We start from the raw sequence: 18,644 nt of genomic DNA on the forward strand, positions 1-18,644 counted from the left end.
TAAAGAATAAGACTTGAAAGTAAAAATTACTTCTTGATTCATGAGCTACAGAATGAATGTTGCATTCACAGCCAAGAAAAACAACATTAATCTTCCTGTACATCTCCACCAGAGCTCTTTGGTGACCCGGTCCATTGTCCATGAGCAGTAAAAGGAATCCTTTTTCTGAGCAATAGATCTCAACAGAGGACTTAAAATTTTTAGTAAACCGTGATTCAAACAGATGTGCTGTTATCCAAGATTTGCTGTTCCAATTCCAGTACACAGACAGAATAGATTTAGCATCTTAAGGGTCCTGGGATTTTGAAAATGGTAAATGAGCATTGGCTTCAACTTAAAGTCACCAGCTGCATTGGCCCCTAACAAGAGTCAGTCTGCCCTTTGAAGCTGGCAGATATAGACTTCTCTCTAGCTATAAATATCCTAGATGGCATATTCCTCTAATAGAAGTCTGTTTGATCTACATTGAAAATCTGTTATTTAGTGTAGTCAACTTCATCAGTGATCTCAGCTAAGCTAGATCTTCTGGATAACTTGCTGCAGCTTCTACATCATCAGTTGTGGCTTCATCTTGCTTTTTTTTTTTTTTTTTTTTTGAGATAGAGGTTCACTCTGTTGTCCAGGCTGGAGTGCAGTGGCACTATCTTGGCTCACTGCCACCTCTGCTTCCTGGGTTCAAGTGATCCTCCCGCCTCAGCCTCCCAAGTAGCTGGGATAACAAGTATATGCCACCGCCCCCGGCTCATTTTTGTGTTTTCAGTAGAGACAGGATTTCACCATGTTGGCCAGATTGGTCTAAAACTCCTGACCTCAGGTGATCCACCCACCTTGGCCTCCCAAAGTCCTGGGATTACAGATGTGAGCCACCATGCCTGACTTATCTTGCACTTATATGTTCTGGAGATAGCTTCTCTCTTTCAACCTCCTAAACCAACTTCTGCTAGCTTCAAACTTTTGTTCTGCAGTTTCTTCCCCTCTCTCAGCCTTCATAGCATTGAAGCGTTAGGACCTTGCTCTGGATTAGGCTTTGGTTTAAGGGAATGTTGTATCTGGTTTGATCTTCTATCCAGACCACTCAAACTTTCTCCTTATCAGCCAAAGGCTGTTTTGTTCTCTTATGGTTTCATGTGTTCACTGAAGTAGCACTTTTAACTTTCTTCTAGAACTTTTCCTTTGCATTCATAACTTGGCTAGCTATTTGGTGCAAGAAGACTAGCTTTTGGCCTATATCGGTTTTCAACATGTTCTCCTTACTAAGTTTAATCATTTATAGTTTTTTATTGAAAAGTGAGAGATGTGTGACTCTTCCTTTCACTTGGCCTAATTTCAATGATGTTGTGTCCCAGGGAATAGGAAAATACAAGGAGAGGGAGAAAGCCAGAGGAAACCAATCAGTGGAGCAGTCAGTACACATACAACATTATTGATTAAATTGACCATGTTATACAGGCACAGTATGTGTTACCCCAAAATAACTACAATAATAACACAAATGATTACTGATCACAGACCACCATAATAGATATAATAGTAATGAAGATGTTGACGTATTTTAAGAATTATCAAAACGTGACACAGACATGAAATGAGTACATGCTTTTGGAAAAATGGCACCAATAATCTTGTTCAACTTGGGGTTGACACAATCTTCAATTTGTAAAAAATGCAGCATCTTCAAAGTGCAATAAAGTGGAACACAATAAGATGACGTATGTTTGTGTCAACGAAGATCTAAGCTTTTACAAGAAACTATCCTGAACCTATTGGCTAAACACATTACCCTTGTAATCTCAGGAATTACTCTATTGTCAAATTTTCAGACAAATTTGAGTCTTCTCACAAAGTTTATTTGAGGGTTTTGTTTTGTTTTGTGAGCCAATAATACATTTAAGGCAGGATATCAATTCACAATTGTTTTGGCTAATCTAAAATTTTTCTTCACATAGCCCTCTTTACTTGTCTAGTGTTTCTTTTTATCAGTTTCCTGAGGTTCTTCTTCTTCTTCTTCTTTTTGATATCCAAAAGTAGAATGATGACTCATCTTAAAGAAGAATTTTTCATTTGCTACATATTACTCAGATAAAACTAACAATCTCATATGAGGAAGTGATAGGAGAAACAGAAATCTCTTTCTCAAAGTAAACAAAACAAAATTCTAAAAAAGAATTCCTTGGTTGTCAAAGTTGCCCATCAACTTTAGATTCCTACACCCATTTTACTGTTCTTGACTTTAAACTGCCCATCAGAACAGACTCTGAGTTATGAAGGGATAATCAATGCTTTCCTTCTTGTCCAAAGAATCCAGTCAAGGCTGTTAGCAGTCAAAAAGACAGTAACTCCAAGCTATAAAACTCTAACCCACTGAGTATATTATGTGCTGAGTTTTGTCCAGATTTAATACCATTTAGCAAACCCAGGTGCAGTTTATAAGCAAAGTTTTGTAAGGAATTTTCCATTGAGCAGTCAGTGTTGCATACGAGCAATTCCTGATTTTTAAAAGCCCATTTAACTTTCAGTATTACTAAACTTTAATACTGCAATATTAGTCAGGCTTATGGGAGCTGCAAAAAAGGAAGTCTAGTTTTCTCTTGTTTCCTTGGAAACAGGCAAAATTTTGAAATAAAAAAAAAATTCCGGATGCCCTTTTAGTAGTATCCTTTTTTGTTTTTTCACTGTCGCTTCCAAGACCACCCAGATAAACAGCTTCAGTATCTTCTTCCTGCCCTAAGTGTCCTTTGTAGGACTCTTTCGGGGCCCATCCTGCTCTCCAAGGTATTCTCTGTTCCCAATAGTCCTATCTCTCCTCCCCGAGTCTAACTCGATTTTCAGCCCCACAGCTTTCCCTTGGGTATTATGAGGAATGTAATCTGATTGAATTAGTTCAAATTCTGTATCAGTGAATAATAGTTTCTTCAGTTTCAAGTTGTTTACATTATTTAAAGGAGAATGCTTCTTACCTAATCAGGATAGTCAACTGGAAGAATTTCATTCAGGACAACAAAATGAAATGAAATAAATAGTTTCTACTCTAAAATGAAAGAGTTAAACTGGATGACTTTTCAGATTCCCTTTACCCCTGATGTTCTTTAACTTTATAACATAATAAGGGTTGTAAAAGGGAAGGATATCTCTGGCCACAGAGTGTCAGGTTCTGGTTCTCAATTACTGCAGCCTTTTTCCTCCTACACCTGGACTACCCAGGCTCAGCTCAACTGTCGTCCTTAGGACCAATCTGGACTTTAGGCTGGAATCACATAAGAAGCTCTAAAACATTACAAGTGTACTGTGAGTCACATATGTAATTTTAAGTTTTCTCATAGACACATTTTAAATAGTAACAAGAAATAGGTGCTGGGCACAGTGGCTCACAACTGTAACCCCAGCACTTTGGGAGGCCAAGGTGGACCTCCCTCTCTCCAACCCCTCTTATAAAAAAGAAACAAGTAATTTTTATTTTATCTTAAAATTTTATTTTATTTTATTTTGAGACAAGGTCTCACTCTGTCTTCCAGGCTAGAATGCAGTGACGCAATCTTGGCTTACTGCCTCTGCCTCTCAGGACCAAGCGATCCTCCCACCTCACCCTCCTGAGTAGCAGGGACTACAAGTGCCCGCCACCATGTCCAGCTAATTTTTGTATTTTTAGTAGAGACGGGATTTCACCATGGTGGCCAGGCTGGTCTTGAACTCCTGATCCCAAATAATCTGCCAGCCTCAGTCTCCCAAAGTGCTGGGATTACAGGCATAAGCTTTATAATCCCAGTATTGGGATTACATTGAAGTACCACTGCGCCTGGCCTAGAGTACATTTTCTTCCACTGTGAATAAACTTTATAAATTTTCCCCTAGTACTGCTTTGTGCCAAACTGTGTTCTTTCTCTTATGAGCTGCATCTCAGGTACTACTCTCGCTATCTACACACTAACCCAAGCTAGGAGCATCGGGGATGCCTTTCACTTCTGTGTTCCCTATCTCCAATTGGTTATCATGTTTTTCAAAAAAATATTATTTTACCAAATTTCTCCATGTTATGACACACACCCTGCACTTATCTCCCTGCACTTAGCTTTCCAGAATACATTGAAATAGCACACACTTGCTTAAAACTTCTGCTGGCTCCCATTTGCTTACAAACTTAAGCACAAATTCCTAAGCATGACACATAGCAATAAAATTAGCAATGTATACTGCTGCCAGCACTGAGTTAAGAACCTTCCATGCTCCAGCCTATCCTCAATCTTTCTTTTAAGCCTCACCTTATTATGCTTTTGTCTCATGCCTTCTGTCTAATCCTCCTGAACGTGCACTGTGCATTCAGGTACTTTTCCCATATTGCTGTTGGCCATGTTGTGGTTCCCATGTTTATGTTTTAATGGAGTAGTCATTCTAAAGTTCTGTGATTCTATGTTTTTCCTCTATGGATCCTTAGGACTTTGTGCTGAATTACATTACTAGCACTTACTGGATGATTAATTATTTCTGTCTGTCTACCCAGTTAGAATGTGAGTAGAAATTTCTTCTCCTTTCTGTGTTCTCCTCCCTGGCACATGCTAGGTGCTCAATAAATGTTAGATCTAGTCATTGTATAAGATGACCATAGCTTAATGTATGTGGAACTGTGGAGATTCTTTTATCTTTACCCATTTCAAGAGTTAATCATTGGTATGTATTCTGAGAGTATTTAATTTTTTTAAAAAATGAAGATTTCAGTCCCAGGCTTCATTTTTCCTTCTTTTCTTTTTGTCACAGACATCAAACATCTTTACCCAATCAGTCAGTGCTATTTATTGTCTCAGAGAAAAGTAAAGAGAGGTGGAATAAAGAACTAATACTGGCTTCTGAAATTTTATGGTAAAAACCAATAATATGTCAAAGCATACTGATTTACAAGAATCAAACAATTTGAAGGAGAAAATTATTTTAGGTCTCCAAAAGCCAGAACTTAGAGAACCAAACAAAGTTTATACCAGAAACTTTCAAACCTTTTTTGACAGTAACTCCCAGAAATAAATATTTTACACCTTCGTTCAGTGTAAAACACATACACACACACACACACACACAAAGTATTACAAAACAATACATACCTTTATTACATGACAGAGTCATATTTTCTATTCTGCTTGATTTTATTTAATTTTAACAAAAAATATTTTATAAACTATTAATGAGTCGTGATTCATGGTGTGAAAAAATATCTGGTTTATCCCACAAACCATAAAATAGGAAGAATTTATTGTTAAATGTCGGGGCATCTTTTTCACCACAATGAAAAGAGATAAAATGTCAACTAGCTGTTGAAGAAGAAGACGAAAGGGACATGGCTGAGATTTTCATTCTGCCTTAGCTAGAAAATCCAAATAGGTTGAGGAGGAATGAAAGAAAAACATCTAAGAACACAGGCCCCTTAGAGAGGCTTGGCAGAAACCCTGGCGCTGACAGAACTTTCGTGATGACAGCTGATGGGAGTGTCTGGGATACAAGGCCTGAAAGCACACTTGTACAGGCCCATATATTCCAGCACAGAAAGGAACACAGCTGAGTGTCCTTGAGTTCTCAAGCGGTATATTGAAGAACTGAGAGGCCTGGGGGACTAGAAACGGCCTGACACTAGGAGAGAAAACCTCTAAATGCATCGGATCAGGCACCACAGATAGCAGCAGCAGATGCCAGCTTATGATACCCCAAGGCCAAGCAGGGGCGGCTAAGGCACAGCAAATGCCAAGTTAAGATACCAGGTGGGATAAGACACATCTAAATGGAGCACAGCCCTTGGACCAGATATTCCCTATTCTCACCCTCAACACATAAATACACCATGGTGATCATAAATCCCCCGGGGACTTACTTCACTTTAGGGCAGAGAAGAGAAGACCAAAGATGGGGAAGAAGAAGAGAAGGAAAGTGGTACTTTAAAAAACGCTACCTGCCTGAAAGATGTGAAATTTTAAAGAAGAGTTAAAGATATTGAAAAGGCAGGAATATGAGGTTTCCACCATCATTTCTGCACATTTGAGCAATAACTGCCAATTTTAAACCTACTAAACACAGCTGCCAAAGTAATACGTTATCCAATGGCCAGCGTCTTCCATCATCAGCAGAGGTTCTCTGATACACATAATGTTGAAAATTTTGGCATTCTTCCTGTTTACCTTAACAGAATATAGCCAGAGGGAGGCGATGCCACAGCAGTCACTGATGGTGATCTCTTGAGGTAGCTGGGGCACTACAGCAGCCAGGCCAAGGCCGGGAAGAGTGGGAAGGCCGTAAGTGGGGATGATGTAAATCCAGAACGAGCCTGGGCTACAGAGCGAGACCTGAAATGGAGAGTTTGACCAGCCCCTTGGGGGCAAAACAGTGACTAGAATAATTTTCCAGGAAAGAACACTTGCTGAACCTCTTATGGCATGAGAACTGTGCAATGGGAACACACTAGGATCCAATGCTAGGTGACCAAGGAGGAAGACCCTGAATCACTGTGGAAGCCAATTAAATAGGAGACAGGCACTGTACAGGAGCTAGTTAGCTAGTTTGGTCAAGAGTATCTGTGAAGTTGAATTCATGATATGGGTTTTACTGGTACCATTTTTCTTTTTTTTTTTTGAAGATAGAACCTTGTTCCATCACCCAGGCTGGAATGCAGTGGCACAATCTGGGCTCACTGCAACCTCTGCCTCACGGGTTCAAGCCATCCTCCTGCCTCAGCCTCCAGAGTAGTTGAGACTGCAGGTGTGAACCACCATGCCCGATCACTGATAACATTTTGAACTCTGAACTTGTCCTACCTGCTTTCAAAGGCACATTGCCTCCTTATGGACAGAGCCTTCATGGGACTCTGATGAGTCACTACTTTCCATTCTCACAAACCACTTTCTTTTTTTCTTTTCTTTTTTCTTTTTTTAAGACAGAGTTTTGCTTGTCGCCCAGGCTGGAGTGCAGTGGCGCAGTCTCGGCTCACTGCAAGCTCCGCCTCCCAGGTTCCCGTCATTCTCCTGTCTCAGCCTCCTGAATAGCTGGGACTACAGGCGCCCACCACCATGTCCGGCTAATTTTTTATATTTTTAGTAGAGATGGGGTTTCACCGTGTTAGCCAGGATGGTCTCGATCTCCTGACCTCGTGATCCACCTGCCTCGGCCTCCCAATCACAAACCATTTTCTTCCTCCAATTCTTAGATTGCTCCATCGAGCTTCCTCTTTGCCCCACTTCAATTTGAAGGCTACTTGCATTTTTCCTAACATCTTCACTTTTATTCAACATCTGCCCACTAAACTTGCCTCTCTATAGACAATGTACCTTACAGTAGATGACAAATCTGCCCTCATTAGCACTCTTAAAAGTTCTTTGGCCATCCCTGCCTCAACTTGGTATCAGTTGAGGAATTTGTCCTTTTTTTTTTTTCTGTTATATCCAGGTTACAAAGCACATCTGTAGATGGGTAACTGTATAGAATAGGACCATTTCATGTACAGGCTACCCAGTCTCAACTAGTACTTAATATTATGTGAATTTTTGGAGACAGAGTCTTGCTCTGTTGCTCAGGCTGGAGTGCAGTGGCACAATCTCAGCTCACTGCAACCTCCACCTCCCAAGTTCGAGTGATTCTCCCGCCGTAGCCTCTTGAGTAGCTGGGACTACAGGTGCCTGCCACCACACTCGGCTAATTTTTGTTTTGTTTTGTTTTGTTTTTGAGACGGAGTCTTGCTCTGTTGCCCAGGCTGGAGTGCAGTAGTGAGATCTCGGCTCACTGCAAGCTGCGCCTCCCACGTTCATGCCATTCTCCTGCCTTAGCCTCCCGAATAGCTGGAACTACAGGTGTCCGCCACCATGCCCAGCTAATTTTTTGTATTTTTAGTAGAGACAGGGTTTCACTGTGTTGGTCAGGATGGTCTCAATCTCCTGACCTTGTGATCCGTCTGCCTGGGCCTCCCAAAGTGCTGGGATTACAGGCGTCAGCCACCATACCTGGCCTAATTTTTGTATTTTTATTAGAGATAAGGCTTTTCACCATGTTGGCCAGGCTGGTCTTGAATTCCTGACCTCAGGTAATCTGCCTGCCTTGGCCTCCCAAAGTGATGGGATTACAGGTGTAAGCCACCATGCTTGGCCTGAAATTCTTTTTAAAAATGGCACGTGTTGATATGCATTCTCCCAAAAGCTCTAGTAACCTGCCAGTCCTCTTATTTGTATTAATATAAATAATAGTTCATATTTATTGAACACTCCTTGTGATAGATGTTTTATAAGCACTATCTCATTTAATCCTCACAACAACTCTATGACAGATACTATTCTTCTTTTTTTTCACATTTACCAGTTTATTATGGGGGATATTACAAAGGTTACAGATGAAGAGGTGCATAGCATGAGATATGGGGAAAGAGTTCGAGAGCTTCCATTCTCTACCTGGGCTCGCCACCCTCCAGGAACCTCCATGTGTTCAGCTATCCGGAAGCTCGCTGACGCTGGTTTTCTTGGGTTGTTATGGATGCTTCATGATGTTAGCATTCCTTCCCCCCAGGTACAGCGCAAGACTCTCTGGAATGAGAGTTTTATGCCTCATAATCAGAAAAGTGGGGAAGATTAGAGTCCCACCTTGGGGCAGGTGAAAGGAGGGCAGGAGAAAGAGAGATTCTGTTTCCTGAGGCTGCCCCGAGGCCTAACATACCCAACATTACAGTAAAAGACTGGAATAGGGGCTATGAGAGTTATGAGCCAGAAACCATGGATGAAAGCATAGAGAGATAGATAGATAGATAGATAGATAGATGATAATCTTTTATATATCTACATATATAAACAGATCATAACACCACAGGCCACCCCCCGGTTTTCGAACACAGATCCATTACATCAACAGAATATTCACAGTAATGAATAATTAGTCCAGTCCATCATATTGTAAGAATGTCCCCAGGGTGAGGCAATTTATGTTTGTTGGCTTTCTTTCAATCTTGTCAGGTTCCGAAAACAGAAGTGGCCCTGGCAAATATATAGCTTCACCTTTTCAGGCATCTGGAATAACTGAACTAAGAGACAGTGTTATCTCTTGCTCTGAGACCCTTTCAAGTTATTAAGGTAATATTGGATTGCCCTCCATTTATAACCCATTTTTTCATTTATTTATCCTCAGCCATTATTAGTACTCCTTTTTCCCATTTGTCATTTATTTTTTACCCAAACTTTTCCACCTTAGGAAGGGATATTAGGTTTGGCCACTGTGCTGGTCCACATTGCTGGTGGCAATACTAGTCTAACAAGTGCCTCTCTCTCAGTCCATTCCCGCCCACAGAGGGTTGGGTTACATGGGTTCTGAACTCGTAAGCCACTTTTTACTACCAGGCAATATAGCTGTATTCACTTTTAGCCCCAATTTGCCAGATGGGGCGAAGTCACAATCCACTCCCATCAGGCCTATAGGAATTCTGACATAAAGTTTTAAAATATAGTTACAGTTTCTTAGTTACAGAAATCATCCCTGCTTCAGCAGTTGTGTTGCAGCCCTGGTCCTAGGGCCCCTGCATCATGCAGGGGAGGAAAAAAATTTTTTTAGATGACTTGGGGAAGAAATAAAAAAAATGATAGTCGTTAGCCAGCATACTCCTCCCTTGGCAAGAGCTGCATATTCATACCAGCAACAGATACTACTATTAACCTCAAACTACAGGAGAAGGAATTTAGGGTTAGAGACATTAAGTCATTTGCTGCAGGTCATAGTCCAGAAAAAATGCATTTTAACCACTCGGCAGCTTTTCATTCTTCTCAGCAGGCATTTCTACATTTCCCTGCTCTCTCCTGAAGCACTCCAGGACTCCTGCCCTCCAGTTCTTTCCAGCAAGTGTCCTTAACTTTCCACAGCAATGCAGGAGGAGAGACTGACTGGAGCAACTGTTTACACCTTCCCCTTTCCCCACATCTATCAGCGTCTTTCCCCCAATATATATGTGAGAATTGTCAAGTCCAGATCCTCCTTTCTTCTTGTAGGTCTTGCATTCATTCTTTCCCTTAAGTTTAACTTCTCCCTACTAATGCTTTTTTGTTTTTTGTGACAGTCTCCCTCTGTTGCTGACTCAGCCTGTAGTGAAGTGGCGCCCTCTCTCGGCTCACTGCAACCTCCGACTCCCGGGTTCAAACCATTCCCCTACCTCAGCCTCCCGAGTAGCTGGGATTACAGGCTCACCACCACACCCGGCTAATTTTTGTATTTTTAGTAGAGACGGGGTTTCACCATGTTGGCCAGGCTAGTCTTGAACTCCCAACCTCAGGTGATCCGCCTGCCTCAGCCTCCCAAAATGTTGGGATTATGGGCATGAGCCACCATGCCCAACCTGTACTAGCTCTTCCTTTACAGAAAATGAACATGGTCAAACCTTTCTCATCTTAAAAAAAAAAAAAAAAAACATTAAGTTGTCCAGTCCTTCTAGCTACTTCCATTTTTTCATGTTGATAGCCAAGCTTCATGGGAGTAGTCTGCACCACTGGTGTCAATCCTCGAGATTAAGAGCCCTAGGAGGACACAGGCCACAACTGTCTTGTTTACTGTTCCACCCACCTACACTTCATGCTAAGCACAGTTCCTACCCTAATAAGCATCTGTTAAAGTTTTGTCAAATTAGTGAAAAGATGCAGAGATCCTTGGGAAAAATAAATAAGATTTCTATTGCCAGTAAGTTTTTGAAAGCTGTGGTAGCCCTGCTTCTTCTAAACCCGAACTCATTATTCCCCTCTTCATGCTTGCCTCTCCTCTGTATTAGCTTCTTCTCCCTCATCATGTATATGCAACAAGTCACCAGGTGAAACTATCACATCAAACAAGTAAGCATGTAATATAAAAATAAACACATTTCTATTTGTCTCCAACTCTCCTTTGAAATATTTCCTCCAGAACTAGTTTCCATTTTATGTCTCAATGACATCTAGGGCAAGACCCATGATTTTCTGGTCACTTTTAGTGACCAGCTGTATCACAACCCTGAAGGCTTGGTCTCCCAGGGACTCATCTAAAGTGTTCATTCAGCAAAAGTGTCTTTCTCCTTATGGGAGATGTCTTAAACCAATCGTTTGTGTATTATACATATGCACATACACACATGTACATATATACACACACACATATTCATATATATGCACATATACAAATACACAAGATACATATATTTAAATTAAACATGAATATAATGTAAATCATACCTGTTTAATGTACACATATACAAATATATTTTACTATATGTAATGTACAATATATATAGAGTCCACATGATATTCTGGGTTTCTTGTTATTTGCCTGATTGCCTTATACTGAACCTTGTTTCTCTCTCTTGGTCCAGACCTTTTGGATTCATGCCTTTTAATGTTAATTTCTCCACAAGACTGTTTTTCATTTGTCTCCTTTTGCTCCATGCATCCAAGTCTGTCAACCAGTTCCAATCTGTGGGCCCAGATCATTTTTGAAGGGGAGAGTGTAATTTCTACTCACTTGGGAGTGCTTTAAGGAAAGACATCATATTCATTTATCCTCCAAAATGGAACTTTCCTCCTGGCGTTCTAATGCTGTTCCCATCTTACACGTGCTTTAGGACCCAGCAGAATACAGAATCCTAAATTGTCAAGTCACATATTTTGAGTCTGAAGTGATAGACATGCGAAATATTAGGTTGAACTCAGATAATCAAAACTCAAGTTATATACCCCATCGTCTCTGCAATGGGAATGCCACGAATTCACTACCGAAATTCACAATAATCAAATTGCGAGTTTCAATATTAGAATTTTAGGTAGTTTTTCCTACCCCTTCCCATAACACCCACTGATGGGCTTTCTTATTACTCCTTGCACATGCCCGCCCCCATCTATTCTACCCCCTGTCACTCACTATTTGGCATGAGTAACTCGGCCTCTGTTTGTGCCTAGGTTCATAATGTGGCAGCTGTTTTCATTACCATCTCATTATTTCACTGAGGGGGAGATGTTTCCATGGTGATGCTGAACTGCATAAGTAGAGATTTTACTACACTGAGCTTTTATCTTCTCAGTGTATTAGTTAGAGGGAACTGAGCTAGAACCTTTCCAATAGGAAAAAGGTTTGTAAATCTCCCTTCTGTTTCCTGTATCTGTCTGTGCTTTTTTTCAATGAAGGTATGTTGTAATTATGAATTTTTAACAGAGGGGAGTTGATAAAGAAAACCAATAGTTGTTTCTCTGTATTTTAATTAAATTGTCCTTTTAACATATCCATAGAAGCTTCCAGAATAGCATTACATAGGACAATTGACTAGCACAATTAATTTTTTCATAATAGCCCCACCAGGAAAAGAGAATTTGGAGTCTTGGGAAAAATTCGGGATGGGAACTGGCCCAATTACTAATGTAATTATTGCTTAAGCTTTGATTGCTTCCAAAGTTGTCTTTGCCTAGGGGAAACAAAGGTCACAACAGCATTGAAATGATTATATAATACTTTTTCCACATGTGAATGAGTGATACTTGGTTTCATTAATTGCTTTGTGCTTAATACTATATTGCAGGAGAACTTTTAATAAAGTTTAATACCTTCCCCTTTGCAGTAAGCCTTCAATAATTTGATATTCACTGAAAGTAAATCTGCCCATGACAGCAAATTCTTTTCCATCATTTGCTTTTGGATTTTTAGCCAAATCAAACCACATTTGTTGAACACTGAAGTTCTTAAGCACTTATATTCTTATTTAATAAATGAAGTACAAAGACAATCAAAACGTTGAAAGTAAACAGCATTGATAGTAACAGAATTAGTAAAGGCATCATTAAACAAATGCACCAATAGGATAAATACACTGGATCAAACCAATTATGGCATAGAATTCAGTTAAACGTAGATTTATCCATGACCTGATCCAATGGACTTTGATAATCAAAAATAATACTAATTTCACATAGTTATTGATATGTTAATGTTATTGCTATAGAGATTTTGGCAAATTTTCAACAAACGTAAGGCAACATGTGGTATATCAGAATTCAATGTAATGGAACATTTTTTTGTTTTCTTCTTTTTTTTTTAAGTAGAAATGAGGGCTCACTATGTTGCCTAGGCTGATCTCAGACTCTTGAGCTCAAATGATCCTCCTGCCTTGGCCTCCCAAAGTGCTGGGATTACAGGTGTGAGCCCACCAGGCCCGCCACAGAACACTTCTTGAGGAACTATTATGTGTGTTAGACATAGTGGTAGTTTTTTTCCCTGATATTTCTTTGTTTATTTCTTGCAGCAGCATAAAGTGAGTATTACTATTTCCACTTAAATAATGATGAAACCAACATTTAAGATGTACAAGTACTAGTGATACATCAAGCACCCAGTCAGTATTAGAAGTATTAGAAGTGGGATTCAAATTCTGGTGTTTGTTTCCAACATCTCACTGGAAGGAATTATGAAATTATGTCTATTAGTCTCTAAATTAGGAAAGTTTTTTTTATGGGGAACTTTCTGAACAATTATAGGGTGAGTGCCTGATGGAAAAACATAGAGTAGATAGCAAAATCAAGTAGAAAAACCTTTTAGAAAGAATTATATATATTAATAAATAATATTCAGCAATATCTTGGACAAGTAAATCATATATTAAAATGAAAAATTGGTTTTTAGTACATGAAAATTGGTTTGGTGGCCAGTTAAAGTTTGAGTACAGTTTTCCCTCTCCATGAGTCCTCATTTAAAATCAAAGGGCATTAGAATTGTTCATTCCTGTTTATTCTAAATTGTTTCTATTTCAAGTAAAGTCCCACTTCTTGGAGAGTAACCTCTATCTCTACATGAAATGTAAGTCAAATATTCTCTTCCCTCAGTATTCAGATACAATCCATAGAATACCATAACTTGTACATTTGAAATAAGTGTAGAGTCAAGATATGATGATCTTGCCTAACTCACCCACTTGGCATTCAAAGTTCTATCTCATTACCTGCTGAGCCAGATTCAGTAAAATTTAGTCTTTGCTTATTAGAATGTTTTTATTTACATTTCCTGTAACTCTATGTTTTCTAGCTTTTAAATTAAAGAGAAATTTTGGAATCAATGGTTAAGATGAAGAAAAAGAAATTTATTGACATAGGCTTATCAGGCTATTCTCTGGTCAGTATATTTCCAAAATATGCAAGATGAAGCCAACACAACCGAAATGTTCAGTCAAGTGTTTGTGGAATTGAGTTCTTTAGAAACTGTAATTATAGACAAAGCAGAGCTCCATTTGACTGCTAGCCAAGTATCACCTGGTACTATTTTTATGCAGTCTATTATTATCAAGAAATGTCTTCACAGAGAGTGAAAGTATAATGACCTTTCAGGCCTCTAAATGTGACTAAGAGCTCAATGTCAAAACAGATTGCTATGCCTCACCACATAGCTAGAATGAAAATTAATCAAAATGATATGTGTGCAGATGGAAATGCTTAAACCAGTTTTACATACCAATTACTGTTCAGTTCCAAAAACCTATAACTTGTTCAAGATTTAATACACACTGAACAGCCTCAGAACTCCTTGAAGAATAATAATTCAAACTTAATGTAGAATGTAAGTTGACTACTGTTTCTGTGTTCTTAATTTCTATATTTTTCAGTTAAGATAAGTTACAATTCAGAGCCACACAGGAGATGCCTTTATAAAATATGTTTTCTGCTGACTGGCCTTTTTACAAAGACTTATGCAGCATATTTTTAGTGATGTAGTACCGTTGCTATTACAGGACTTGATTCTGCACTCCTTGTTCAGAATAAAAGACAGCTGAATTTAGGATCAAGAAGCAAGATTTTATTTCAGTATTTGTCATGGCTAAACCTTGAAAATTACAATCAATGAATTAAGTTCTTCAGGGCATTGTTTTTTTCCTTTCAGTGCTGTTGTTTTTGTTTAGTAAAGCTATTGATGTCCAGATCAAAGAATACATGTTACTATTTTTATTTCAAATAATCTTTTCTTACTGTGTAAATAATATGTGCTTGGGATATGAAAATTAGAAAAAAGATAAACTAAAATGAAAACAAAAAATCACTCATAATTCTACCAGAGATAATCATTGTTAACATTTTAGTATTTATATTATAATCTAATTAATATATTTTAAATAATTGACATAACAAGCTAATATTAACAATAATTTTAAAATATCAACATCTTCTAGATTTTTTTTTTGCAAGTTTATATGGTGAGTGTTTTTAAAGGATTTAAGAAGCATGCTCCATCAGCATAATAGCTTTTTCTCATTTATGTAACAGATGCATTTCTGTCTGCTTGTGTACAGCAAAGGGTTAGAACCTGAATAAACTTATTTATGATTTTAGAAATGTACTCCATAGAATTTACTTCACTGCTCCTACCACTGATTCTTCAAATAAGCAAAGTACAGAAGGTCTTATCCCTTGAAAATGTTTTTAAATACTAGCACTTTAAATTGAAACACTGGTAGAAACGTAGCAACGTCAGATACAATGCCTATACTTAGTCTTATTTAAAATAAGAATTGAATGCACAACAGAAAATTTATCATTTTCTTTATCATCGGAGGGGAGGGAAAGAAAACAAGCAGAGGTGGGGGTATGGTTACACTATTTAAGAGCTGAATACAAAGACAATGAGTCTTTCATAGTCTCAACAACTCCACAATAAGTAACTGTGGATTGTTTCATTTATAATTCACACTGGATCAAAAAAATTGGTTCCTCTGTGTGTATCAATTTAATTCAAACCATATTATCTTCAGAATACAAAGATGAATACTACAAGATAAACTCTAACTGCAATAAGTATTTTCTAAGTAGAAGACCAAACACCAAAGGGAATCTCTCTTTCCAATGTCTTCTGATATGGCAAGATTTTGCCAGAACGGAAGTCTAACACTTAAATAAGCTTTCTCTTGGCCAAGTAAGAAACTACAGTTGTTGTGGGTATTACCCTACAATTACCATACGTATTACATATTAAATTAAACTCAGCATTAAATATGCTTGTATAATTATGCTGTTAATGATGATAGCAGTGATGATGCTGGTGGAAAAAGCCTGTCTTTAGCCCAAGAAAAGTAAGGGAGAAAAATGTAACAAGCAGAAAACAAACACAGAGTTGGGCAATTTTTGACTAGGAAAGAGAATTTTAAGCGTAGAAATATAAAAAGAAAAGTACTCCCTTATTTCCCTTATGTGGAAATAACATGAAACACTTATTAGATACACTGGACAAGAAGAGAACTAAGTACTCCAACTCTACTGCAGCATTACAAAAAAAATCATCCCTTCACCACAGTGTAAGATTTAAGGGCAACCTGCCCAAGGACGCATGTTATATAAAACACAGCAAGACTGCTGCTGCCCTGCTAAGTACTTCCAATCCCTACCCAGGTCCTACTGAAATACGGGTGGTCTCAATTAGTTTTATTGAAATAAATCTTTAAAGAAAAAGATAAAGCATTTAAAAAGACAAGTCAAAATGCATCAGGAACCACATATCCAACCCAAACTTTATCCTCAAATGAGTTATGTTTGCCTCACACTAATAACTTTTATTTCACTCAAATTAGAGCAATAATCTTCCATACATATCTTCCCTGCCCAATTCAAAGAAAAAAAACCAAAATGATTAGTAAAGAAAAATATAAGAATTAACAGACCCTTTAAATTTGTTTTAAATATTTTGAATATTTAAAAAGTGTTTAGGCCAGGCGCGGTGGCTCAAGCCTGTAATCCCAGCACTTTGGGAGGCCGAGACGGGTGGATCACAAGGTCAGGAGATCGAGACCATCCTGGCTAACATGGTGAAACCCTGTCTCTACTAAAAAATACAAAAAACTAGCCGGGCGAGGTGGCGGGCGCCTGTAGTGCCAGCTACTCGGGAGGCTGAGGCAGGAGAATGGCATAAACCCGGGAGAAGGAGCTTGCAGTGAGCTGAGATCTGGCCACTGCACTCCAGTCTGGGCGACGGAGCGAGACTCCGTCTCAAAAAAAAAAAAAAAGTGTTTAAAGTTTGTAATTCCTAGTAGGAAAACATTATCTGAATGAATACCCTAATGGCAAACGACTGTAAAATGCTTCAGCTGAATTTGGGGGAGAGGGGTAGGGATTATCTTCAAAGCACCCCAGCTCTCTTGATGAGAAGGTCAGAGGTACACTGGTTTGTATTATTGCGACATCCATAAGGTGATCTAGGTTGCTTTTCCTTCAGCAAGGGCTTTATTTATCAGAAGGGCATTATGCTTGACCTCCAAATTTGGCTGACAATTTACTGATGAGATTCATAACCTTTGGGTTGCTCTGGTATTTTGACATATTTGCTGGGTTCTGAGCCACATCCTGGAAGGCCACCATAACTTCTGGATCCTGCATGGCTGCAAGAACCTCTGGATCACTAAGAATTTCATTGAGTCCAGGCATTCCAGCCATTCCAGGCATGGCCCCTCCCATTCCAGGCATTCCGCCAGGAAAACTACCAGGCATTCCCCCAGGAAAGCCACCTGGAAAAGAGCCATACTGAGCTCCTGACTGTCGTCTGGCTTCTTCCTCCCTCTGGGCTCTCTCATGCTCTTCTTGAGCCTTCTTAACTCGTTCTATTCTTTCTTTGATCTCTCGCTCTTCACGTTTTCTCTCATACTTTCTCCGATGTTCTGCAATTTTCTGTGCCCTAGGTTGAACTTCTTTCAGCATTGCAATAGCATCTTCATCATAATCCAATTTACAGGCAAGGGCAAGATCATGGGCTGCTTCTTCCCAGTGGCCTAGAAGTCTGTGTGCTTTCCCCGGCCACTTGTAAGGCTGAGCTGAATCAGGATTTATCTCAATGGCTCTGTCACAGTCTCGATAGCAGCATTTGGTTTCTGTAATTTGATGAAGACACTGGCCCTTTTGGCATACAGAATGGCCAAGCGAGGATTAAGCTTGATGGCATCTGTGAATAAGTCAGTGGCTTTCTGGAGTTCACCATCATTTAGGGCTTCAATAGCAGCCACATTTTTATCATTTGCCTGATCCATCATCTCCTCCGTTATCTCTGCATTTTCATCTCCCATTTCTTGAGGAGAATCAGTGTCTGGTTCAATCACACCTTCTTTATTAATTTCTAGATCACTTTCCTCACTTGATGGTTCGTCTGCCTTTAAGTCTTCCTCCACCTTCTTACTATCAGGTTTTTCTTCCTTGGTATTTTCTTCTGATTTAGCTTTCTGAGTAGCAGGTGGTACTTTACCCCCCATGCTCTCCACCCACTCTCTCAGGAAGCACATTTCCTCGGTGTGCGGAACGCTCGGATCCTGCTTACGCATTTTCACAAAGGCCGGAAGCTCGTTCACTTTGCGGGGGTCCATGGTAGAGAGGTGGTGGGTGAAGCTGGGGGACTACGGCCCTGCTCCAGGCCCAGGCGCTGGCTCGGCGTGACCGCGCAGAAGGCTTCTAGATTTTTTAAGTTGCAATGTATCATACCATAACTATCATTTAGTAAGTAATATATTTTGAATATTTTTCCATGCCTTCAGTAAGTAATGGCCATGAAACTATTAAATGCCAAATATAAAGTGTTCCATTTAATGAATCTTCAGCTTTTTTTGTTTTATTACTCCCTAAAATGTTTTGAAAAATTTAGGTGCCCCATTGCTAATTTTAAGTCAACTTTTAAATTTTTTATTATGG

The 18,644-nt window shown here is 39.2% G+C and overlaps 1 pseudogene across 1 annotated transcript; it reads right to left on the minus strand.

Annotated features, from left to right (window-relative positions):
* Positions 1 to 17,176: 17,176 nt before the first annotated feature.
* On the minus strand, positions 17,177 to 18,399 carry LOC117072544 (annotated as a pseudogene). The gene has a single exon (XR_004432836.1). The product of XR_004432836.1 is annotated as a hsc70-interacting protein-like (transcript).
* Between the last annotated feature and the right edge of the window lie 245 nt (positions 18,400 to 18,644).

The sequence above is a fragment of the Trachypithecus francoisi genome, unplaced genomic scaffold, assembly GCF_009764315.1.
Source record: "Trachypithecus francoisi isolate TF-2019V2 unplaced genomic scaffold, Tfra_2.0 Lachesis_group4, whole genome shotgun sequence".
In the NCBI taxonomy this organism is placed as follows: Eukaryota; Metazoa; Chordata; class Mammalia; order Primates; family Cercopithecidae; genus Trachypithecus; species Trachypithecus francoisi.